The 23003-nt window shown below is 46.7% G+C and overlaps 1 protein-coding gene and 1 long non-coding RNA gene across 6 annotated transcripts in view; one reads left to right on the top strand and one right to left on the bottom strand.

Annotated features, from left to right (window-relative positions):
• LOC137520683 (uncharacterized) overlaps positions 1-16263 on the top strand; it is a 41700-nt gene extending 25437 nt beyond the window's left edge. Inside the window, exon 4 of the long non-coding RNA XR_011021913.1 lies at positions 15738-16263. This is a non-coding gene — a long non-coding RNA (uncharacterized lncRNA). The remainder of the gene's footprint in view (positions 1-15737) is intronic.
• The window catches only part of TP73 (tumor protein p73), a 219074-nt gene that overhangs the window by 166234 nt on the left and 29837 nt on the right, over positions 1-23003 (bottom strand). The gene's annotated exons all lie outside the window — the stretch shown is intronic.

Below are 23003 nucleotides of genomic sequence, written 5' to 3'. Positions count from 1 at the left end.
TTTTTTTCCAAGACAAACTAGACTTTCATTGTATGGCATTTTTTCCCTTGAACAATTTTGTTTTCTATGCATTTTAATGGGGGGAAAAGGGAAAATAATTAAAAAAAACACATTTTTACCAATTTTAAAAATAAGGGCTACTGTAGATAAAAATACACCATTTTTGGGGGGGCTTTTTCCACTGTTTATCACTAAACTTAGATTTTGTCCCTGTCAAAATTTATGTTGAAGATATTTGATTTTGAAATAATGCTACAGAGTGCATTTTTCACTATGATTTGAGAAAATAAAAGTATTTATTAACGACCGCCTAACGCCGATGGGCGTCGGCGGGTCGTTAGTGGTATAGCATGGAAACGGCCGCTCGAACCCATGCCAGTTCACGGAGGGTGTCTCCATGAACAGCCGGAGAGCCGCCGATCGCGGCTCGCACACGTAATGTAAACACACGGGGAAGAAATCCCCGCTGTTTACATCATACGGCGCTGCTGCGCAGCAGCGCCGTAAGGCAGATCGGCGATCCCCGGCCTCTGATTGGCCGAGGATCGCCGGCATATTATAGGCTGAAGCCTATCCTACAATGCGCAGGCCGGATATCCGTCCTGCGCAATACATGGAGGAAGAGGTAGGGAGGGAGAGGGAGAGAGCACAGAAAACGCTGCTGAGGGGGGCTTTGAAGAAACCCCCCCCCCCCCAGCAGAGCGCAGCAAGTTGGCGGCGATCAGACCCCCCCCAGCAGGACATCCCCCTAGTGGGGAAAAAAAGGGGGGAAGTCTGATCGCCCTGGCTGTTTCCTGATTGGTGCTGCGGGCTGGAGAATCCACGCAGCACCGATCAGAAGAAAATCCCCTGGTCCTTAAGTGGTTAATAGTAAAAATCAATCTTATTGGTTCAGGGAACATATATTCCTTTCCACCAATTAGTGCTGCATCAGATAGTGCCAGAGGTGTGCACAGCTGGGCTTCTGCTACAAGACGTATATCTACGTCCTCGTGGCTTAGATTAAGTCACAGAGGACGTAGATATACTGTAATGGTGGATAAAGTGGTTAAACAATACCAGTTGCTGATACTCCACATGTAATGCTTGATAATATTTTTTTTCCTGTCGTGCTCAAAGTGATTGAGAACTGCAGCCACTAGGGGCGCACTCAGTAGGCGGTATCAGTGTTGGGAGTCTTGCCCAAGGACTCCTTACTGAATAGGTGCTGGATTACTGAATAGATAGAACCGATTTTAAAACCCTGGTGTTACAAACGGGTTTGGTTAACAAACACCACAATGGCAGAGAAATACAAGACGGTTTTGCGTAAGTTTATAAATCAATAATAATAATAATACGTTTAAAGAGGAACTCCAGTGAAAATAATATAATAAAAAAGTGCATGATTTTTACAATAATTATGTATAAATGTAGTCAGTGTTTGCCCATTGTAAAATCTTTCCTCTCCCTGATTTACGTTCTGACATTTATCTCATGGTGACATTTTACTGCTGGCAGGTGATGTCAGTGGAAGGTGCTGCTGCTTGCTTTTTTGGCAGTTGGAAACAGCTGTTATTTCCCACAATGCAACAAGGCTCCCACAGTGTGATGTCAGGACCATGGTCATGACATCACACTGTGAGAGGGGTTTCACCACAATATCAGCCATACAGCGCCCCTTGATGATCCGTTTGTGAAAAGGTAAAGATTTCTCATGGGAAAGGCGGTATCATCAGCTACTGATTGGGATAAAGTTCAATTCTTGGTTACGTTCCTCTTTAAACACACATTTGTTATAAAGAGTGCCAGTAATGTAACCACAGCAACATATATAGCAATATCCCAAAACACTGCAATTGTGAGTTCCCAAAACACCTCAACCCATCTATCTAAGTAGTAAATGCAAATATATACAAGAAATGCAGGACCAAATTGGCAGACAAGAGTCAAACAAGCTAAGTTCAGGTATTACAGATCAGTAGGCGTGGCTTCAGCGTACTGTGCAGGCGCCGGTGTAGTACAGCCACACTCATGCATGGAGAGGAGTGTGGCCATGTAACGTATCCGGCAGCAGTGTTCTCCCCAGAATGCCGGATGGCATGAAAAAGTAGCCGGTTGGGGCGCAACTAGGGGAATGCAGGGCGGTGCAACTCTGCTTACAGATACGGGTATTCATCGAAGTTAGCCGAGTGGAGCACCCGGCTAAAAGAGCCTGGGGGGAACACTGTGGCAGTGGGAGGGGCCAGAAGAATGCCAGAAGCCTAGGGAGGATCCGGAGCCTGCCCTCTTCTTTGGTAAGTATGTAATTTTTGTCTTTATGTTTACCCCAGGTACACTTTACCCGATCGCTAACATGCAAACCTGAATTTAAAGCGGCAGGAATATATTGAGTAGATGGAGTGCTGTCACCCTGAGGTGAACCCCCTGATGTACAGCTCATTATCAGGAGGGTATATTAAGTTTACAGCAATGTATCCTTTCTGTATTAAAGCTGAATCACCATCAACATTTTATCTGTCCCAGTTGGTTCAACACAGTATTATAATTCCTGTGAACAGAATCCAGATTTGAAATGGGTTAATTTATTTACTTTCAGTACTCCCTGGAGCCTTATCGCTTGTTAGCAATGAAGGGAACTGTGCTGCATTCAGATCTCCTCCTCACTGTGGGCTGGTGCACACCGAGCGGCTTTTTCAGCGTTTCTGCAGCCGCTTGCGGCTGCGGATCCGCTTGGTCAATGTATCTCAATGGGGGGTTGCACACCAGAGTGGGAGGCGTTTTGCAGAAACGAATCCTCCCGGGGTGAGGCATTTTTTGGATTTCGGATGCGTTCCTGCCTCGATGTTAAGTATAGGAAAAACGCAAACCGCTCTGGAAAAACGCCTGTTCAGAGCGGTTTTGTCGGCGTTTTTGTTACAGAAGCTGTTTAGTGCCAGCTTTACTGTAACAATATATGAAATCTACTACACCAAAACCGCAAAACGCTAGCTGAAACGCTACAGAAAAATAAGAAAAAGCGTTTCAAAATCTGCTAGCATTTTGCGGATCTGCTAGCGGGTTTTGGTGTGCACCAGGCCTGTGTGCAGTTTTCTTTTTCATGTATGGAAGACAGAAGATAAGCTTCTGTTTGCTAATCAAAGGAGAAAGCTTCTGGCTGACAACTGCCCTGATTGTGAGCAACCGAATGTTTTTTTCTCCTCAGATGTACAGCGCTCTCTGAACAGACCATGCTGGTGACATGAAAAAGTAGCCGGGTGGGGCGTGACAGGGGAATGCAGGGCCGGTGCAACTCTGCTTGCAGCATAGGACAGTGATGGCTAACCTTGGCACTCTAACTGTGACAAAACTATAAATCCCATCATGCCTCTGCCTCCCCGAGTTATGCTTAGAGCTGTCAGAGTATTGCAGTGCCTCATGGGACTTGTAGTTCCACCACAGCTGGAGTGCCAAGGTTAGTTAGCCATCATTGGCATAGGAAGGGGATGAGGAGGCAGGACAATGATGGCGCTCCCCAAAATTAACTGGTGGAGCTCCCGGCTAAAAGAGCCTGGGGAGAACACAGCTCTCACTTCAGGTGTCCTTTAGGCTCAGAAGTTCACAGTGATCAGTTGCATTGGCTGATGGTGTAATGGTTAAGGGCTCTGCCTCTGACACAGGAGACCAGGGTTCGAGTCTCAGCTCTGCCTGTTCAGTAAGCCAGCACTAATTCAGTAGGAGACCTTGGGCAAGTCTCTCTTACACTGCTACTGCCAATAGAGCGCACCCTAGTGGCTGCTGCTCTGCTCTGGCGCTTTAAGTCCGCAAGGAGAAAAGCGCAATATAAATGTTATTTGTCTTGTCTTATTGCAGAATAATTCTGCTCGTCAACTCACTACCCCATACAATCCTATGGGCCTGTTCACAGTGCTGCATTGTAACTGATCACATCTATTCTAACTCACTTCGGGGTTGTTCACACTAAGGGCACTTTTGGGTTTTTTTAAGCACCGGCGATTTTCAAAATCCCCCTGAAAGCGCTTGTGCAATGATTCCCTATGAGAGTGTTCACATCTGAGCGGTTTGATTCCGATCCGCTCACTAATGCACTGCATGTACTGTTTTGGGGCCGATTTGCCTCAATGGAAGGTATAGGGAAATCGTAAAGTGTTTTGTATAGCTATTTTCCCAGCTCTTTTAAGAATAAATACATTGTATTTATTCTTTTCCGGGTCAAAGACTTCACTTCCTGACTTGTGTCAGGAAGTGAAAAAACAAATCGCTCTGCATAAGTGCTTAGAAAATTGTGGTTTAAAAAAACAACACGCAGGTACGCGCCGGGAGGTGCTAAAAAAAGTGCACAATATCGCAAAAAGCTGGCTTCATCGATTTTGATTTAGTGAACAAGGCCTAAATGCAGGTTTAATATTAAAAGTCTATGCCCCATCTCCATTGCAGTTCACAGTCATTATAACATGTGCATTATGCAATTGACCACTGTGAACTCATCCTCAATAAATAGGCATTTTGCTGTCCCTAAAATGCTGCTACCCTAAGCAGAAGCCTACGTAGCCTCTATACTAGCCCAGCCCTATACACCATCTTGCCATCTCAAATGAAACCCAGATACGCTAGATGGCTTTATAAAAGATGCAGCGGACAATAGTTGTATTTTTTTTTTCTTAATTTAGATGATCTGTAAACAAATTAGCCCCTTGTTTGCCCATGTCTTGGTGTTAATTTGCAGTCTTGTAAATGCCGGTGGAAATGATGATGACGAGATGGAGGCTGTGATAACGCTGAGAAATAATTAGTCTGAAGGCTGTCTGAGGGTAGAAATTAAGGAATATGCGGCGTGTTTGGGCATGCTCCGGCGCAGAAGAGAGAACGATAGGAGGCTGATAATTACCGGAATGTTTTGTTGACAGAGTTGGGACTACTGGGAGAATAATAAGTGGAAATAAGATAAAAATGAGGCTCTAATCACACCACGTTACCTATCTCATCACGGCATTATTATTATTATTTAGTATTTATATAGCACCAACATCTTCCGCAGCGCTGTACAGAGTATGTGTTGTCACTTGGATCCGAGATAAACTTTTACTCATTGCATAATTGTGTTCCTTTCATATAGTTTATAGGGCATTCCTCAATCCAAATACTTTTTTTTTGTTTTGTTTTAATACTCTAATTCCATATAAACTAAACAAGCCTCGTCCACAGCTCCTTTAGTGCCTTGGCACTCTGAGTAGCAAGGACTTATGGGATCTCAGTCTGGGCAGGAGGAGGAGGAGGTTACTAGCCATTGATTTTAGAGGCAGAGGCGAGGAGCAGAGGGGACTGAATTTACACACAGGCAAGCTGATAGCATCTCCAGCCCTCAGCCTGTGTGTAATGTGACAAACAGAACATGGCTGCCCTCATTGTATCACAGGAATAAATAATCATAAACTATTGAAGCTGATTGGAGCCAGATATGCTGTTGTAAACTATCTAAACTTTAGATAAGATATATAGACAAGTTACTTGTTATAGTTAGTTTTTCATCTCGGATCCGCTTTAACTGTCCCTCTACCATAGTCATATGTCTATATATGTATCGTAGCCTAGGGCCAATTATTTTTAGGGGGAAGCCAGTTGACTTATCTATATGTTTTTGTGATGCGGGTGGAAACCAGATTGCACCAAGGAAATGAGGAAACCCAAAGCAAACCGTACACACCAACTTGCTATGTATTCTGCAGCTGGCCATGCTTGTGTTAATTTTTCTTGCCAATCCAATCACTTTAATAAGATCTGCCAAAGACCCCAAAATGCTCAACTTTTCTTGGACATTTCATTACGAAATTTCACTGGGTAGGTGGTGGGATCAGCTAGCAGCAGTGGCTTAGGGATCACCATAGTGGCCATAGCCACAGAGGGCCTGGAGTCAGTGACTGTTACAGGAGCATGTGGCAGGCCTTGTGCAGACATGTGCCCCGCCCCTTGAGGTGCAGAGTAGTGGCAGCAGAGCATGAGAGCAGTGACTTGCCTACCCAGGTTCCACCGGCAATCTGCGGTCTCCAGACATCCCCTTTTTTAGGACTACAGATGTTATAGAGACAGTGATGCCAGATGAAGATCATAGGTGAAGCCTAGATTGGTGAGTTAGTGCTCTCATATGCTCCGCTGCCGCTACTCTGCATGGGAGGAAGTGGACTACATCTGGCTACCTATACCGGGGGGCCCTCTTACTATCTATACAGAGGGAGCCACCTATACTGGGGGACTACTTTTGGCTATCTGTACTGAGGAGGTGACCTATACTGGGGGGGGCACTACTTTTGACTACCTATACTGACGGACACATCTGTTGGGGTCTGAGGACGAGTGCTCCCTAGAGACAGCCACTTAGAACCACTGCCCCTAACTAACCTATAGCCACTTAGGACCGGTGCCCGTATCGACAACCACTGAGGAAGAGTGCCCCCTACAAACAGCCACTAAAGACCACTGCCCCTAACATATAGCCACTGAGGACAAATGCCCCTTACAGAGAGCCACTGAGGGCCGGTGCCCCACATAGGCAGCCACTGAGAGCCGGTGTCCCACACAGACACATACATATTGCAGTACAGATTGTACAGGGGCCCCCTGCAACCAAGCAGAAAAGTGTTTTACATGGTTCCCCATCAGTTCGTCATCACGTTTTAAGCCCCTAGGGCAGCGGTGTCTAACTCGAGTACAAAGAGTAAAAGGGGGGGGAAAGATACCGAGAGCCCGATATGGTGCAGTATGTACTGGTAATTGAAAGTAATATGTGAAATTGCTAGAGTAATACTCACAAGTCAGGGTCACCTGTCAGGTAACCACTGTAAAAGCAGGTGGGGAGATTAAACCTGTCCCCACTCAGGAGTAAGAAGTCGCTCTCTGTAGATGAGAAAGAAAGGGGCCAAAACCCCTCCACCTGGGGTGGACACAATTTTGTAGACAAAGTAACAGAGGCGCCAGAAGGATAAAAATGGATAAAATGTTTAAAAGACAGGGAGGTAATAGGTGGACTTACCTCCCTGATGCAGACACAAGTAGGAGTCGAGTTTACGACAATTTAACGATTTATTTATATACTCCAATATTTCGCAACGCGTTTCGTGGGCTCAACCCACTTCATCAGGCTATAACAAGGAGCAATCACACATTTGTAAGCAGCTTCAGTCAGCTTAGCGCCTCTGTGACTTGTAAGCAGCTTCAGTCAGCTTAGCGCCTCTGTCGGCGCTAAGCTGACTGAAGCTGCTTACAAGTGTGTGATTGCTCCTTGTTATAGCCTGATGAAGTGGGTTGAGCCCACGAAACGCGTTGCGAAATATTGGAGTATATAAATAAATTGTTAAATTGTCGTAAACTCGACTCCTACTTGTGTCTGCATCAGGGAGGTAAGTCCACCTATTACCTCCCTGTCTTTTAAACATTTTATCCATTTCTATCCTTCTGGCGCCTCTGTTACTTTGTCTTCAAGTACAAAGAGGGCCGAAATTGAACACCGGGACCAAGTTGTGGGCCAATCTCAATGTCTAGTGGCTAACTCCCTCCCTTATACAGTTCCCTGGTGTGTAATGCCCCCTACCGCAACTATACAGTTCCTTGATGTCTAGTGCCCCTCTCCCTTCCCTATACAGTTCCCTGGTATCTAATGCCCCCCCATACAGTTCCCTGGTGTCTAATGCCCTCCCATATACAGTTCCCTGGTGTCTAGTGGCTCTCCTCGCTCCCCTATACTGTTTTCTGGTGTCTAATGCCCCCCATACAGTTCCCTGGTGTCTAATGCCCTCCCTGCCCTATACAGTTCCCTGGTGTCTAGTGGCTCTCCTCGCTCCCCTATACAGTTCCCTGGTATCTAATGCCCTCCCATACAGTTCCCTGGTGTCTAATGCCCCCCATACAGTTCCCTGGTGTCTAATGCCCCCCATACAGTTCCCTGGTGTCTAGTGGCTCTCCTCGCTCCCCTATACTGTTTTCTGGTGTCTAATGCCCCCCATACAGTTCCCTGGTGTCTAATACCCTCCCATATACAGTTCACTGGTGTCTAGTGGCTCTCCTCGCTCCCCTATACTGTTTTCTGGTGTCTAATGCCCCCCATACAGTTCCCTGGTGTCTAATGCCCTCCCTTCCCTATACAGTTCCCTGGTGTCTAGTGGCTCTCCTCGCTCCCCTATACAGTTTTTAGGTGTCTAGTGGCTCTCTTCTCTCCCCTATACAGTTCCCTGGTGTCCAGTGGTCCTCCTCCCTCTCCTACACAGTTCCCTGGTGTCTAGTGGCTCTCCTCTCTCCCCTATACAGTTTCCTGGAGTCTAGTGGCTCTCCTACTTCCCTTATACAGATGTTTAGTGGCCTCCATCAGTCGCCCATGTGACCCGTCTCGTACACTGTCCCTTTTGACACTGCTCCAACTCTTCCTGTTCCTGGGAGGCTGGAACCCAGACTGCAATAAAAACCTCCCTGAGCTTCTGACCCTTCCTCACCTTCTTACCTGTGTGGGGGGGACACCATCACCTGTGCGAGGGTCACACAATCACCTGAGCGGGGGGCACACATCACCTGTGCGAGGGTCACACAATCACCTGAGCGGGGGGCACATCACCTGTGCGAGGGTCACACAATCACCTGAGCGGGGGGCACACATCACCTGTGCGAGGGTCACACAATCACCTGTGTGGGGGTCACTCAATCACCTGAGCGGGGGACACACATCTCCTGAGCGGGGGGCACACATCACCTGTGCGAGGGTCACACAATCACCTGAGTGGGGGGCACACATAACCTGTGTGGGGGACGCACATAACCTGTGTGGGGGACACACATCACCTGTGTGGGGGACACAGACCTTCCCACCTGATAATTACACAGCAGCACTACAGTGAAACACATATTTCATGGCAGAGTCTGGTGTAAACACATCCAGCAAATGACTAGCCTGGAAACACAGAACAGCTGCTGCGGCGTCCTTCCCAAGGCACAAAGTCCCAGGTGCCCCTTCCAGGCTGACGAGCACCAGAGAGGCAATTAATTCCACTAGACACAGCCGGGGCAACAGAGACAATTGAATCTCCAGCTGTAAATCTCACAGAACTGGATGTTGTGGCTTCTTCAGGTACAGACCGCATCAAGCAGGGCACAAATGTATGCATTTCTCAGGCCAATGCCATTTCTCTACCAAACTGAATGGTCATCTGTTGCCACAAACATATCTGACTGACTTTCCATTGATTGTAGACAGTTTACAGATCTTAAAGGATACCCGAACTGACATGTGACATGATGAGATAGACATGTGTATGTACAGTGCCAAGCACACTAATAACTATGCTGTGTTCCTTTTTTTTTCTTTCTCTGCCTGAAAGAGTTAAATATAAGGTATGCAAGTGGCTGACTCAGTCCTGACTCAGACAGGAAGTGACTACAGTGTGACCCTCACTGATAAGAAATTCCCCCTGCTAGGCACTGTGCATACACACGTCTATCTCATCATGTCACTTCGGGTATCCTTTAAAGGATACTTGAAGTGAGAGGAATATGGCGGCTGCCATATTTATTTCCTTTTAACCGCTTCGGTTCCAGCAGTCTCTAGTCCCTTAAATTGAGCCTGAGGCGAGAAGCGTCCATAAGCACCTTTGAGGCCGCCCATCCCTCACCATCTCCCTGGGTGACTCCTGTCACCCGCAATAGTGTTCCAATGAAATCGACTCCTGACCGGCTCACAGAGCTCTGCCGTCATACCGACGGCAGGGCCAGTGAGCTGCAGCAGCGAGAGAGCTGTGCGATCAGCAGGTCCATGCGGCGGGCTAACTGAAATCTACGTCCTGGCAGGGTTAACAGCCCCCAAATGGTGTAGATTTCAATTAGCCTGGTCCGTAAGCGGTTACAATACCAGTTGCCTGGCAAATCTTTCATACATCAGTAGTGTCTGAATCACAAACCTGAAACAAGCTGGTCTACATGCTTGTTCAGGGGCTTTGGCTAAACGTATTAAAGGCAGTGGATCAGCAGGACTGCCAGGCAACTGGTAATGTTTAAAAGGAAATAAATATGGCAGCCTCCATATCGCAGTTGCCCTTGAAGTGTGTTTGGGTAATGTTGGATAATCTCCATGGGAGCAGGTAAGGGAGAAGCTGCGCCTGCGATGGATCAATAACCTCTTTGTTACCGTATAGTTACCACCTCCAAGTAATGCCACCGTGTGTCAAGCACATGTGTTAGAACCAGGGCCGGATTTACCATAAGGCACTGTAGGCACGTGCCTGCAGGCGCCTGATGATAGAAAGGCAGCTAACTCTGCTCTTTGAGTGCCTTTCTTCTTCATTCCTTATGCAACTTAATACTGATGGTATCTCTGGTTGCCTAATACTAAGGGGCATCTGTAGCTACCTATGACGGGGAAGGGAGAAGTGACATCTGGGCCAGCCAGCACACTTGCGGTGCAGTTTGGTTGGGGGTTTGTAGGCTTATGGAGGGCGGAGTCTAGGGTGCCAGGTCATCTGTGCCTATAGGCTCCTGTAATGTAAATCTGGGCCTGGTTCAAACCGATAGCATTCTGCTGTACTTTGCACCTGAATGGCACAGGCGGGCAGCAGACGGGATACTGAACGGCCCGACAAGCACACACTTCAGCCTCCCATCTGAAAAAGACCTTAGGTTTGTTATAAGAGAGAGGAATGCCCAGTCCCAGAGATGGCCTGTAGTGTTTGTGCACACTTATGCATTATGATTTCAGCAATGCAATATACAAAGACATCAGTGCGCTGACAGCACCATCCCGACTACCCACCAGGCAGCAGTGCATTCCAATAACGCATGTTTTGGCCTCTGTTGACCGCCTGTCAGCAGCTCTCCTGCATCGGCCAAGCACTAGTACTGGAGCTAGAGTCTGCTCAAAACGTGGCCACAGCCGTGCTCAGACTCAACATGTCGTGTTCCTCTGCTGCCGGGAAACACCATTATGTGTTAGTGCTTGACACTCGTGTTACCACTGTTGCTATTCGGCTGCATTTAACCACTTGAGGACTGCGGTGTTAAACCCCCCTAGTGACCAGGCCATTTTCTCCTAATTAGGCCACTGCAGCTTTACGGCCCCCCTTCTCCCCACCATCAGAGCTTTCTGTTGGTGGGGTCAGATCGCCCCCAGAATTGTTTATTTATTTATTATAAATATTTACTTAATTTTTTTAAATTAAATTTTGCTATTTATTTAATTTCATAACCCTTCCTCTCTTTCTCCCTCCGTCAGCCTATCACAGCGCATCGCTTTTGTGCCTCCCAGGGGGACAGCCATGTCCCCAGTACAGCATTGCTGTAGATCGCAGCGCTGTACACTGTTAATAGACGGCAGTTTCGCCATCTAACAGTCTCCAAGCGGCGATTGCCGCTGGGATTCTGAAGGCGGAACGGAGCTCCGTCATCAGAGCGGAGATGCGCGCGTTAATGCGCGCAATCTCCTGCAATCCCCGCCCACAATCATTCACACCATTCGGCGTGGGGTCATCCTGGGGCTGCCTCCGCGTTCACGCCAATTGGCGTGGAGTGGTCGGCAAGGGGTTACATTGCACCCGAATTGCACTGGCAGACATTGCTCAGGAAGGGCGCAGTTCAGCCTTCCATCTGAAAGAGGCCTTGATACCAGGGGTACACTAGAAATTGTAAAGCGCTATTGCAATCTGGCAATGGCCAGGCAATGCCCTGCCTCGTCCACCCATAGAACTGGGCCTGCAGGGAGGCAGCGTGGGGAACACAAGCTGGACCCCCAGGAGCACAACCGCAGCCCCTACGCCACTGCCTGTCACATGTAGAGGAGACATTGCTGTATAACCCTTGTGTCTAGCCGGCTTTTTACGGCACGCTGGGAGTTCTGCTCATGATACATCACTTTTGGTTCTACTATTGACTGACTTAATCTTTCTGTAAACAGGACCTATTACATTCATCTCATTTGCCTCCCCCACCCATTCACCTAGGCTGACTTTGTCATCATTATCTTCAAAGTTTACAATAATTCTCAGGTAGACGGTGACAGAGCGATTCAGCAGCTCAGCTCATTCACTGAAGGCGGAGAGAAACCTGCTGTGACACCACTGACTTCCTGTACAAATCACAATGGCAGAGGGGACACCAGATAGTCATGATACAATGTGCAACTGCCAGGATTAAGAATAGATGGTAGAAAGAGAGGAGAGAAACAAAGCAAAGGAAGTAGAGTGAGAAGGGGAGAGAGGGGGGGGGGGACGTAGAGGAGGAGCAAAAGACAGAAAAGGGAGGAGGGAAGTGGAGTGGGAGGAGAGAGAGTGAGGAGGGGAGAAAGGGGGGGGAGATACATAAAGGAGGAGGAGGAAACTGGAAAATGAGGAGAAAAATACATAAGTGGAGAGGAGGGAAAAGGAATGTGGGGGATTAGAGACAGAAGAGGGAGAAGGGAAGTGGAGTGGGAGGAGCAAGAGACAGAAGGGGGGAGGGGCAAGAGAAAGTTAAAAGAAAGGTGCAAGAGACATATTGTAGGAGGGATGGAGAGGAGGAGCAAAAGACAAAAGGGAGAGGAAAAAGTGGAGTGGGAGGAGCAAGAGACAGAAAATGTGGAGGAGAATTAGAGGGAGTGAGGGACAGCGAATAGTAAGGAAGTGAAAAAGTAGGAGCAAGAGATAGCAGAGGAGTAGGAGAAACAAGAGACATAGGAAGGGAGTGAAGTGGGAGGAGAAGAGGAAAGTGGAGTGGGAGGGGCAAGAGTCAGAAGAAGAGGAGGAGAGAAAGGAAGCAGAGAGGGAAGAGACAAGTGGATATGAACAGAAGAAGGTTCTAAAAATAAAACCCATGTTTCTTTTATGTACAGCCTCTCCAGGAAGTACTACCTACTATAATGGCTGGTGCACACCGAGCGTGTTTTGTCGCGTTTTTACATCCGCTTGTGGCTGTGGAAATGCGTGGGTAATGTATTTCAATGGGCTGGTGCACACCAGAGCGGGAGGCGTTTTGCAGAAACGCATACTCCCGGGCTGCAGCATTTTTTGGACTTCGGAGGCATTTCTGCCCCCAATGTAAAGTATAGTAAAAACGCAAACCGCTCTGAAAAACGGCAGTTCAGGGCGGTTTTGCAGGCGTTTTTGTTACAGAAGCTGTTCACTGTAACAATATATGAAATCTACTACACCAAAAACGCTTCACAAAACCGCAAAACGCTAGCTGAAACGCTTCATAAAAATAAGAAAAAGCGTTTCAAAAAACGCTAGTGTTTTGCGGATCTGCTAGCGGTTTTTGGTGTGCACCAGGCCTGAGTCAGGGAACACACTTGTCTTTCAGTTTTCTGTGTGCCCCTTCTGCACGTTTTCTGCAAACCATGTGCATTTGTATGCAGAAAAAAACACTCATTTTTCACAGCAGCTAATTGATAGAGAAAACACACACAATGGCCTGGTGCACACCAAAAACCGCTAGCAGATCCGCAAAATGCTAGTAGATTTTTAAACGCTTTTTCTTCTTTTTCTGTAGTGTTTCAGCTAGCGTTTTGCGGTTTTGTGAAGCGGTTTTGGTGTAGTAGATTTCATGTATTGTTACAGTAAAGCTGTTACTGAACAGCTACTGTAACAAAAACCGCCTGGCAAACCGCTCTGAAATGCCACCAGCCCATTGAAATACATTACCCTAGCGGATCCGCACCCGCAAGCGGATCGCAAACCGCAGCCAAACCGCTCTGGTGTGCACTAGGCTTATGTGTGTAAATACAATGTGTGTGAATACAAATCGGTTGTACTGAAAACGCGAAGTTGTTGAAAAATCTGATCAAATTTCCCGTTTTTATTCGATAAAAGAAGATTGGTAGTGTTGGATTCTTCTGATGAATTTACAGTATATTAGTGTGTGTGTGTGTGTGTGTGTGTGTGTGTGTGTGTGTGTGTGTGTGTGTGTGTGTGTGTGTGTGTGTGTGTGTGTGTGTGTAGTGTGTGTGTAGTGTGTGTGTGTGTGTGTGGTTGTGTGTGTGGTTGTGTGTGTGTGTGTGGTTGTGTGTGTGTGTGTGTGTGTGTGTGTGTGTGTGTGTGTGTGTGTGTGTGTGTGTGTGTGTGTGTGTGTGTGTGTGTGTGTGTGTGTGTGTGTGTAGTGTGTGTGGAGTGTGTGTGTGTGTGTGTGGTTGTGTGTGTGGTTGTGTGTGTGTGTGTGGTTGTGTGTGTGTGTATAGTGTGTGTGTGTGTGTGTGTGTGTGTGTGTGTGTGTGTGTGTGTGTAGTGTGTGTGGAGTGTGTGTGTGTGTGTGTGGTTGTGTGTGTGGTTGTGTGTGTGTGTGTGGTTGTGTGTGTGTGGTTGTGTGTGTGTAGTGTATGTGTGGTACATTGATCAGATTTTTGAAATGTTACAATCCGTCAGAAAAATGTATTTCAATTCTTATGTTAAGTACACACTATGAGATTTTCTGACAGATTTACTGTCAGATCGATTATTTCCAACATGCCCGATCTGATTTTCGGATTTTCCGATCGTTTTCCTATTCTAGTGAACAGAAACCGGTCGGAAAGCGATCAGAAAATGCTCGGAAATCGATCCTAAATCAGATCGGACATGTTGGATTTAATCGATCTGACAGTAAATCTGCCAGAAAATCTCATAGTGTGTGCCTAGCATAAAAGAGTCTGAAGCTAAAATAATTTGCTGTTTTTATTGCCCACTTGTGTTAAAGCGGTATCGTCACCATAAAAATCAAATTTCAACAGCAACTGGTCTGAGTGTATTAAGTGATAAAGATGCTAATCCTGCATTCAAAACTTTCAAAACTTTTTCTGCTGTTATGATTTGGCGTTATCACACAGAACACTGGCCCTTTAGTAGTCGTGCCAAAGAATTGCATGCTGGGGGTTCTTTTTATCTATAATCTATTCTTCCTCTTCCCTTTATTTCTCTGCCAGCTTCTTATCTGAAACCTAATCCGCTACTCACTTGTGTTTACAAGCAAGGCTGAGGCGACTCAGCGATTGGAGGAGACAAGAAAAAAAGTAAAAGGCAGAAATGACATCACGAGTTAGCCTTAACTGTGGGCAAAAGACATGGCGCCCACCAGGAACAGAATTCTCGTAATTTACCATATAACATTCACTGAAATCAAAATGTGGACAGTATAATACATGTGTTATGTAAGTAGGTCAAGTATTTATCTACTTATATATGTGTTTTTTTCCCCTGGCATAGTATGGCTGATCCTACTGCTTTAAGCAATAAGACCATAGCTGGTTTGCAGCAACAGAGCGGCAGTACGATGTAGTTATCCCCCTGGAATCCCCGGGGCAAAATTCTCCCTGCACTTCCTGGAGGAGGCAGAGCTTTTCGCTGCAGCTCTGCCTCCAGTCCAGTCAATCGCCGTCTCTCCCCGCCACTCTCAGTCAAAGAAGACTGAGAGGGGCGGGGAGAGGCGGCGATCGGCAGAAATTGACTGGAGGCGGAGCTACAGCACAAATCTCTGCCTCCCCAGGGCAGCAAAATCCACAACCTGGAAAGTCATGGAATTTTGCCTCGGGATTTTGGGGGGATACAACCTCGTTCTGCTGCGCTGTTGCGACAAATCGGCTATGGTCTTACTCCCTAAGATAAGTTAGCAATAAAAACAGCAAATTATTTTGGCTTCAGACTATCTTTCAACTGAAAAGATATTTAAAAAAAATTGTGTGGTGTATGGCCAGGGACATAGGAAAAAAGTAATTTACAGTGCATTTTACCTTAGGGATAAATGTGCATTTATACGCATGTATTTTAAATGTTTTACATTTTTCACATCAGGGACACATGAAGCAGAAGCTGACGGCTACTGGCAGTGAGGGTAACGGTGACGGCTACTGGCAGCGAGGGTGACGGTGACGCCGGTTTCCTGAAAGCCGACTCCCTGATTTGCATTTGGCAAACTTCGGCAGTGGAGAGTTTCTTGTTTGACCCGTCGCTCAGCCGAACTATCAATTAGCTGTAAAGTGTCCCCATTGATGGGTGACAGAGAGGGCTCGTGCACGGACCGGCTGGCTCTGGTACAGCCTGTTATTATAGCACAGAGCAGGGGGAAGAAGGAGGATGCCTTCGGTGTGTGTCCAGGCCTCACCTGTGCCCTACTCACGCCGGCAGCCATGGCGACAGGCCTAGTAACACAAGGCGGCCACAAGCGCTGCTTCCCATTAGGATTAAACACACTGGGAGGCAGAATGTTACAAGCCTGGCAAATAATTCAATGAGGCACATGATGTTTCCTCCCCCAAGACTGCCGCCCGCCACTGCTGTCCAACCATAGCTCCGTCCAAACTCCTCACACATCTATTCAGCTTGATAAAAAGGTGTTATTACTATTTGTGATATAAAAGTGTCTCTTTCTACAAATGAGAAACTTTCCTGTACCAGGCCAAGAAGAGAGCTCGGAGGGGTAGCAGCACCGCAGGGGGGGGGGGGGGGGGGGGGGGAATGGGGGGGGGGGCATTTATTAAGCTGCTCACCGCCTGTCGCCTCACAAGGGAGGTTGCATTGTGATGTATTTTGCTTAAAGAGGAACTGTCGTGAAAAACTTAAAATTTATAACACATACAAATAAGAGGTACATTACTTTGTTCTCTGGTTGAACTCGATGGAAGTATGTCTTTTTTCAACCCAAGTAACTATTTCTTCCAGAGTAAAATGAGCCATAAATGACTTTTCTCCTATGTTGCTGTCACTTACAGTAGGTAGTAGAAATCTGACATTACTGACAGGTGTTGGACTAGTCCATCTCTCCATAGGGGATTCTCAGCATGGCCTTTATTCTTTATAAAGACATTCCTTGAAAAAGGTTTATACAAAGATGCTGGACAGCCTCCCTGCTCACTGTTCACTTTTTTTGGCAGTTGGATGGAGCAACTGCTGTTCAGGAAATGCTGTTGAGAACCCCCCATGAGAAGATGGGCTAGTCCAAAATCTGTCAGTTCTGTCAGATTTATACTCACTACTGTAAGTGACAGCAACATAGGAGAAAAGTAATGTATAGCTCACTTTAATCTGGAAGAAATGTACTTCTTATTTGTATAAGTTTACATGTATTTTAAGATTTTTGCGACAAAGGTCCTTTAAAGGGAACCCGAGGTGAAAATAAACTGATGAGATAGACAATTATAATTATCCTCCTACTACTAAAAAAGGTTTTCTTTTATATTTAAACATTTACAAAGTATGTTGAATGTTTTACTATCGCTCATCAGTGGCAGCCTATTAACCACCCTGGCGTTCTATTAAGATCGCCAGGGAGGCTGCGGGAGGGTTTTTTTTAAATAAAAAAAAAAACTATTTCATGCAGCCAACTGAAAGTTGGCTGCATGAAAGCCCACTAGAGGGCGCTCCGGAGGCGATCTTCTGATCGCCTCCGGCGGCCAGAAATATTACGGAAGGCCGCAATGAGCGGCCTTCCGTGTTTCGCTTACCTCGTCGCCATGGCGACGAGCGGAGTGACGTCATGGACGTCAGCCGACGTCCTGACGTCAGCCGCCTCTGATCCAGCCCTTAGCGCTGGCCGGAACTTTTTGTTCCGGCTACGCTGGGCTCAGGCGGCTGGGGGGACCCTTTTTCGCCGCTGCATGCGGCGAATCGCCGCACTGCAGCGGCGATCAGGCAGCACACGCGGCTGGCAAAGTGCCGGCTGCGTGTGCTGCTTTTTATTTGAGCCAAATCGGCCCAGCAGGGCCTGAGCGGCAGGCTCCGGCGGTACTGGACGAGCTGAGCTCGTCCAGACCGCTCAGCTGGTTAAGTGTCCCAGAATTAGAAATAGGTCAATAGTTCATATATTTTATCTCCCTCCGCTCTCAGTTGTATTCTGCCAGGAAAACTTTTATGGCTGTGATTTGCGTATCAGTGAGTTTTACAATATTCACGACAAGGTACGGACAAGACAGAAGCTGTCACTTCCATGCCTAGAAATGTAACTCTTTCAGGCAGCAAAATAAAACAGGTAATACAGCCTGGTTACTAATATGTTTTGTACTGCGCATACACGTTTATCTCATCCTGTCACATGTCGTCTCGGGTACACTTTAAAGGACACCTGAAGGGAGGAGGCTGCCATATTTACTTTTTTTAAAAAAAAAACAATACCAGTTACCTGGCTGTCCTGCTTATCTCTTTGGCTGCAGTAGTATTTGTATCACACACCAGAAACCAGCATGCTGCTAATCCAGTCCCACTTCAGTCAGAAACATCTGATCTGCTGTATGCTTGTTCAGGGAATATGGATAAAAGTATTAGAGTCAGAGAAGCGTCAGGATAGCCAGGTAACTGGTATTGTTTAAAGGATACCCGAACTGACATGTGACATGATGAGATAGACATGTGTATGTACAGTGCCTAGCACACTAATAACTCTGTTGTGTTCTTTTTTTATCTTTCTCTGCCTGAAAGAGTTAAATATCAGGTATGCAAGTGGCCGACTCAGTTCTGACTCAGACAGGAAGTGACTAGAGTGTGACCCTCACTGATAAGAACTTCCCCCTTTTTTACCTCTTTCATGCTCTCAGAAGCCATTTTCTGCTAGGAAAATGTTTTATAGTTGTAATTTCTTATCAGTGAGGGTCACACTGTAGTCACTTCCTGTCTGAGTCAGGACTGAGTCAGCCACTTACAAACCTTATATTTAACTCTTTCAGGCAGAGAAAGAAAAAAAGGAACACTGCATAGTTATTAGTGTGCTAGGCACTGCACATACCCATGTCTATCTCATCATGTCACATGTCAGTTCGGGTATCCTTTAAAAGGAAATATGGCATCATGTTCCTCTCAATTCAGGTGTGCTTTGACAAATCTCCCAAACCCCCTTGTCTGTGGCACAGAAATAAGTAATGCCCGAGGTTCCCAACACATGGGGCTTGATTCACTAAACCGTGATAAGTCATATGATGGCCGTTTTTACGCGCATTTTTGCAATTGTGCGTGCAAATTCGCGATTGCGCACAATCGCGAATTTTCGCGCGAAAATTATAACCTCTCCGCTTGGAAGACAGAGCTCCTCCATCAGTCTCAGAGACTGCTAGACGGTGTAACCGCTGTCTATTTACATAGTACAGCGATGCGATCTATGGCAGCGCTGTACTGGGGACAGCCATGTGACACTGTGGCTGATACCTATGATCACTGTGATTGGCTGGCGGGGAAGGGAGGGCAGGCTGGGAAATTTGTTTTTTAAAAAATGGTCAAATTTATTAATAAAATAATGAATATTTATAAAAAAATAAAATACACACTGGGGGATCGATCATTTCTTACCAACAGAAAGCTCTGTTGGTGGGCAGAAAGGGGGGGGAATCACTTGTGTGCTAAAAAATGGCCTGGTCTTTAAGGGGGTTTAAGCCCGTGGTCCTTAAGTGGTTAAAATAACTTCAACCGATCACCAGGGCCGGTTCTCTCATGAAGCAAGGTGAAACATTTGCATCAGGCGGCAGAGATTTCAGGGACAGCATGTTTGTACTGTGTGTGTGTACACTCACAGCATGCAATCAGAGTAGGAAGAGAACCAGACTCACAACCAACCAGCCAGTGTGCTATTGTGTTGAGCTGCAGCATATCAAGTGAGAACATTAAATGAAGCAGAGTAAATTGTCGGTTGCGGTGCGGTCATTCCAAATCAGGTGGAGGGCGCATCCTCACAAGTTTGCCTCAGGCAGCAAAAAGTCTAGAACCGACCCTGCCGATGACGGTGCAGTTGCAATCGCAATTCTTAGTGGAAAAGAAATAAAATAGCAAGTGAAGAACAACCAATCACTTAGAACATAGCAGTTGTCAAAACTGCCAGTGTAAACCACAGTCTCAAAAGTGATTACCAAAAATACCTTGACTAACGTTCTACTTTAACCTGCAGACATACACGTCGGCCATTGTGAGACTGTGACAGGGACATGAGCAGTTGGTAAATAATACTGTACTGCTTGTATGATTTGTCTTGTGTCAGAAGCTTGCTGTGTAGTCGAGTCTACGTATATCTGTCTACAGACACAGTGCAAACATCCATGTACCTTCCACCATGACAATATGCTACACTTGTATAATAGCAGCACAGGTAAGCTGGACAGGTATGAGGAAACAATACAGGTAGCCAGAGTCGGTCTCCTTTGGCTTAAAGGGGCCATGCCGTGGGAAACAGGACTTAGCTCAGAAGCGCTATAGTGCACCCTTCACTTAGGATAGCGCTCCAGGCAATGGCCTGGAGTGTCTGTCCATGGAAACGACCCTGCAGGTAGCATAGACAGAGGGAACAGTCTGCTCGTGTAAAGCAGATGATCGTTCCTTTTATTGACTTTTAACTTTCTAATGCAGCTCTCAGAAACTGATTCTTTTATTTTCAATCTTAGGATTTGTTTTTGTGCCTCAACAATAAAATATATTTCAGCTTCCATGCCCAAATGCATTGTTTCCCTTCTTACCCTGCTCGCCAGAAGCTACTCGGGGCCCAGAACTGTTATCCTTGGGACAGCCACAGTGTCAGAAAAGGTGTAAGCAGGGGAGGGGACAGCCTAAGTCTCAGAGAGGTGTAAGCAGAGGAGGGGACAGCTGTAGTGTCAGAGAGGTGTAAGCAGGGGAGGGGACAGCTGTAGTGTCAGAGAGGTGTAAGCAGGGGAGGGGACAGCTGTAGTGCCAGAGAGGTGTAAGCAGGGGAGGGGACAGCTGCAGTGTCAGAGGTGTAAGCAGGGGAGGGGACAGCTGTAGTGTCAGAGAGGTGTAAGCAGGGGAGGGGACAGCTGCAGGGTCAGAGAGATGTAAGCAGGGGAGGGGACAGCCTAAGTCTCAGAGAGGTGTAAGCAGGGGAGGGGACAGCTGCAGTGTCAGAGGTTTAAGGAGGGGACAGCTGCAGTGTAAGCAGGGGTGGGGACAGCTGTAGTGTCAGAGAGGTGTAAGGAGAGGACAGCTGCAGTGTCAGAGAGGTGTAAGCAGGGAAGGGAACAGCTGCAGTGTCAGAGAGGTGTAAGTAGGGGAGGGGACAGCTGTAGTGTCAGGTGTAAGCAGGGGAGGGGACAGCCACAGTGTCAGTGAGGAGTAAGCAGGGGAGGGGACAGCCACAGTGTCAGTGAGGAGTAAGCAGGGGACGGGACAGCCACAGTGTCAGTGAGGAGTAAGCAGGGGACGGGACAGCCACAGTGTCAGAGAGTTGTAAGCAGGGGTGGGGATAGCTGTCGTGAAACGCGTTGTTTTAAACGTTCTTGAATAAATCTGAGCAGATCTAAAACCCTTTTTTATCTATGTTGTGTCATCTGGAGAGGGAGGATACCTCAATTTTGTAGTCTTTATTATTTTCCGTTATTTACATACAATCTGACAATCATATTTTAGGCGCCTCCACCCCTCATTGAACACCTTTCAAGTGACTGTTTTTGCATTTGTAAAAATAAACAGAAGTGTGAAATAACCACAGATGTTCAATACTAATCTTCTGAATGTGCTGCAGACAGTATGTAACTTGAAAGCAGGCTATACACGTATAGATTTCCACCCAATGCTCCAAAACGATTGATTCCTTTCAGAAATGACTAGATTCAGAATTAATCGATTCCTACCACACACAGCACATAGATTTTTAATAAGACTCCAGCAAGGTTTGATGCGGTGCACCACTATAACCTATCGATTGTCCATAGCTCCTGTCCCAACCGTCCTGTGAGATCAATACTTTTGATCCGTCAAAATTGATCATAAGGAACATGTAAAGGAATTGAATCTGCGGGGAATTGATTGGAAAAACCGACATGTGTGTGTATAGCCACCCTAAGCCAATCTGCCAATCACACTTGGAAGCTGCTCATATTTCGTTGGCTCAGTTTCAAGTCTCACTTCCTTTGCATGGATGGTCAGTGAGATGCAAATCATTACAAGTTGATGCGGGATTATGTAAATGTATGCAGCTTCAAAATGGACCCATCGTATCCTGACAAGGTGGACCATTATGGGGCCTGGAACCCACTACAAATCGCAAAGTGCTGTCGCAATCGCTAGCGTTTTTAAGTAGCGTTTTGTAAGCAATTTCATGAGCTTTTTGCCAGCGATTGTGATAGCGATTTGCGATTAGCAATTTTAATTCTGAATGGTCCTTTCAAATTATTATAAATTTTTTTTTACAGTTTGCAGTAATTTAAAGGGATACTGTAGGGGGGTGGGGGAAATGAGTTGAACTTACCCAGGGCTTCTAATGGTCCCCCGCAGACGTCCTGTGCCCGCCCAGCCACTCACCGATGCGCCAGCCCGCCTCCGGTTCACTTCTGGAATTTCTGACTTTAAAGTCTGAAAACCACAGCGCCTGCGTTGCCGTGTCCTCACTCCCGCTGATGGCACCAGGAGCGCATGGCGCAGGCTCAGTATGGTCTGTGTCTGCGCAGTACACTCCTGGTGACATCAGCGGGAGCGAGGACACGGCAACGCAGGCGCAGTGGTTTTCAGACTTTGAAGTCGGAAATTCCAGAAGTGAACCGGAGGCGGGGCCGGAGCATCGGTGAGTGGCTGCGCCATTAGAAGCCCAGGTAAGTTCAACTCTTCCCCCCCCCCTACAGTATTCCTTTAAAATCGCACAAAAAATCGCTATGTGTAATTCATGAGTGATTTGCCAGCGCTTATATACTTTACATTGAAGCGCAAACGCTCCCAAAATGCTGCATGTCCTGCGATTGCGATTTTGCTAATCGCAATCGCTACTGCGGAATTTGTTACATTTATTTATATTGGCAGAGGCAGAGCGTTTAGGGAAATCGCTAGTGATTTAAAGAGCTCCCTAAATGCTCAAAAAATGGCTTCAGGCTGTGTGCTTTTTTTTTTTTTTTACACAACATTTACATAATCCTGCATCAACTCAGAATTATTTGCATCTCACTGACAATCCTTAGTAATTGCGCTCCGTTTACCAACATCTCATTGATGAGCTCCATCTCTTATTAGTGAATTTCTGTACTATTTTGATCTCCTCTAACATCAGTGAGGCTACATTCACACTGGGACATTGCAAATGCTGCAAAAGCAGGACCACGAGGGAGGGGAAAGTGGCACTGTGCATTATACGTGTGCTGCAATGCA

Source organism: Hyperolius riggenbachi, chromosome 6, assembly GCF_040937935.1.
Source record: "Hyperolius riggenbachi isolate aHypRig1 chromosome 6, aHypRig1.pri, whole genome shotgun sequence".
Classification (NCBI taxonomy): domain Eukaryota; kingdom Metazoa; phylum Chordata; class Amphibia; order Anura; family Hyperoliidae; genus Hyperolius; species Hyperolius riggenbachi.
This window is presented reverse-complemented; position numbering and strand designations above follow the sequence as displayed.